We start from the raw sequence: 3,869 nt of genomic DNA on the forward strand, positions 1-3,869 counted from the left end.
AAATTTTGTGTAAAATGAAGACACAGACTTCTGCACATTGTGCGTTTCAATGCGTGTTTCACGTTCGTTGTGATATGCATCAGGTTAATATGCAGATTATAGTTCTAGTTTTGTCATTCGAGTTCAAACCTTTTTGATTTATTTTATTTATTTGCTGGCGTTCATAATAAGACACTTCACGTAGAGGCGGCCTGGCAGCAATCAGTGAAACGTTTGTAAACTGAACCATGATAGCTATACTTTGGGCAACATTGCAAGATAACACAGTAGCCAGTCACCATAATCCGCTGTGTTAACCTGCTAAACACAATAACATACTAGTTGACCTCATTTACTAGTAGGCCTAGTACATATCACCAATTTCACTGGGAAGTGTCAACTAGTGGCGCAAGCAGGATGGTGTCACACTGTAAAAAATAACATTACATCTTACTGCAGTAACACAAGTATACTTTACTTACTAAAGGCTGAGCTAGTGTTCTTACTAGAGTAACATTAGTAATGTGCCGAACTTGCATCAATGGGGTCTAAAACTTGAGATACACGAGTAAGCTTCACAACTCAGACCTGAGTAAACTGGACTCACGCAGTGCACACCACAGTCAGCAGAGGGAGCATTCTGGATTCCACAGCCAACGGTCGGCAGTGTTACGGTGTGGCTGACTTTTGGGATGGGAGTGTAACGCAGCTTTACCAGTGACTTGCTCTGTCCGGTAAGTTTACAGTATGTATTAATGTGTCAAATGTTTACAGTATAGGTTGAACTAACAGCATTTGTGCAAAACTGTACATTCGGTTTCATTAACAGCTGGGGTAATGTTAAGTTCAACTTGCTAAGTGGCCGATATATGCGCTAGCTGCTAACAGTTTGCAGCTAACTGATAGCAGCTATGCGAGTTAACATTGCCTCAGACCATGCAGAGCAGAAAACAAATATTCTAGGTATTCAAGCCCTTTGATATTTTTTGTTATCGAAGTTATGATGAAGTGGTGGCGCCTGGGGTCTAGAACTAGGCTGTATAAATTTGCCAATAGCAGTTGTCTTCATGAGCTCTTAATGACGTTTAGTTCTAACGTTTCTCATGAGAAACGCTTGCTAGCATGCTAAGTTGATTCAAAACGTGTAAAGATTAAACTGTGTATGGTTTACGTCGATATTCCTACTGTATTGATAAAACAATTAGGATAATTGGACTCATAACCTTACTGACTGAGAAAGCCATGGTCTTTTATCTAAAATCTTTCGTTGTGATTTAGCAAGAGGACTTAGGTTGCAGTGTGTGGAATTTAAACGAATGTGCCGTTATTGAGGTGCAAAATGGCGTCATATAATTCCAACCTATGATTGACATTTTAAATTCTATTGTGATAAATGTACTAGGCCTGAAGCAATAGAGAAAATTCAGTTGCCAAATCATAATATTTTTAGCTTAACAGTATTAATTAGGTCTCTGGAGAAATAATTTAAATGAACATTTAATGTGATAAACTTAATCAGCTGTTTTAGTTAAACATGGCCAATAGATGCATATTGATAATAATTTTGCCCTCTTTTTCTTTTTGCAGTTGGAAAACTGAAAATGCAGAGCAATGAACTGGACATGTAAGTTGTGCTTGTTTGGATGTGAAGTCAGAGGTCAGTTGCTCAAACACTACAGATTGAAACATGGAGGTTACACCAGAATACGACCGAAAAAAACTGCAGAGGGTGGTGAAAACTGGCCAACGCATCACCGGTTCCTCACTCCCCTCCATGAAGGCCATCCAGGGCAAGTGATGCTTGCGTAAAGCGCGCAGCATCATCAAAGACTGTTCTCACCTCAACCACAGACTGTTCACCCCACTCCCCTCTGGGAGGCGTTACAGGTCTCTCTGCACCCGAACCAGCAGGTTCAGAGGAAGCTTCTTCCCTGCGGCTGTCACCCTACTGAACTCTAGCTCTGCATCCCGGTGACAACCAACCAACTAAGCCCCCGCCCGATGCCTCCTTGCCTGTGCCTGTTGAGGTGTCCACCATGACCATGGAAACCTTGACGGGGGACACCCACCCCCGTGGACAATTGCACTACTCTATCCCACCCATAGTGTTCTATTTATTTACAAATGTACATACTGTAATTACACTTATACATGGCATTTTCTACTGCTCTTCATACTATTCATCCTGCACATACACATATTTTTACTACTGTTATAATGTTACTGTTTCTGCACTACAGTACTGTTACCACATTGCACATAGCTGTATACTGTACATATATGTCTATATGGTTCATACCGAATATCCATATTTATTTTGCTAATACACTGCACATATTTATACCTAATTTATATGACTCTAAACCACCTTCTGTAAACCAACTGTATACTACTGTTTACACCGCATATTTCTTATCCTGTCTATGCACCACCTGTCTTTGTATATCACATTGCATTTTTCTGCTTTTTTTGCACTTCTAGTTAGACGCAAACTGCATTTTGTTGTCTTTGTACTTGTACTCTGCAAAATGACAATAAAGTTATCTAATCTAATAGTGGCAACTATTTGTGTACATTCTGCAAGTAAACTTTACTATCCAACATAAAGTACCCTTTACAACTCAAAGTAAGGGTAACTCATTTAACAGTAGTAAATACAACTTTGTTTTTAAGCAAGCTTTACTCGAGGGCATGAAGTAAACTTTACTAGTTGGAAGTAAGTAACCAGAACTTTAAAGTCTTAAGTAAGGATAACTTCTTCTAAGTAAGCAATACTTGTAGACATAAAGTAAACATAACTTGGAAGAGAAAAGTTTTGTTTACTTAACTTATTTAAGGCAACGAGTTTCCACCCTTTTTTCAAGTAACCATTACTTATTATTTTTTACAGTGTATTAAATTAAACTGTTTGCATGATAACATGCACTGTAAAAAATAATAAGTAATGGTTACTTGAAAAAAGGGTGGAAACTCGTTGCCTTAAATAAGTTAAGTAAACAAAACTTTTCTCTTCCAAGTTATGTTTACTTTATGTCTACAAGTATTGCTTACTTAGAAGAAGTTATCCTTACTTAAGACTTTAAAGTTCTGGTTACTTACTTCCAACTAGTAAAGTTTACTTCATGCCCTCGAGTAAAGCTTGCTTAAAAACAAAGTTGTATTTACTACTGTTAAATGAGTTACCCTTACTTTGAGTTGTAAAGGGTACTTTATGTTGGATAGTAAAGTTTACTTGCAGAATGTACACAAATAGTTGCCACTATTAGATTAGATAACTTTATTGTCATTTTGCAGAGTACAAGTACAAAGACAACAAAATGCAGTTTGCGTCTAACTAGAAGTGCAAAAAAAGCAGAAAAATGCAATGTGATATACAAAGACAGGTGGTGCATAGACAGGATAAGAAATATGCGGTGTAAACAGTAGTATACAGTTGGTTTACAGAAGGTGGTTTAGAGTCATATAAATTAGGTATAAATATGTGCAGTGTATTAGCAAAATAAATATGGATATTCGGTATGAACCATATAGACATATATGTACAGTATACAGCTATGTGCAATGTGGTAACAGTACTGTAGTGCAGAAACAGTAACATTATAACAGTAGTAAAAATATGTGTATGTGCAGGATGAATAGTATGAAGAGCAGTAGAAAATGCCATGTATAAGTGTAATTACAGTATGTACATTTGTAAATAAATAGAACACTATGGGTGGGATAGAGTAGTGCAATTGTCCACGGGGGTGGGTGTCCCCCGTCAAGGTTTCCATGGTCATGGTGGACACCTCAACAGGCACAGGCAAGGAGGCATCGGGCGGGGGCTTAGTTGGTTGGTTGTCACCGGGATGCAGAGCTAGAGTTCAGTAGGGTGACAGCCGCAGGGAAGA

The sequence above is a fragment of the Alosa pseudoharengus genome, unplaced genomic scaffold (genome assembly GCF_046254945.1).
Source record: "Alosa pseudoharengus isolate Yale_2024_CS ecotype anadromous, Long Island Sound unplaced genomic scaffold, YU_APseudo_1.1 YU_APseudo_1.1_scf_2, whole genome shotgun sequence".
NCBI lineage: Eukaryota > Metazoa > Chordata > Actinopteri > Clupeiformes > Clupeidae > Alosa > Alosa pseudoharengus.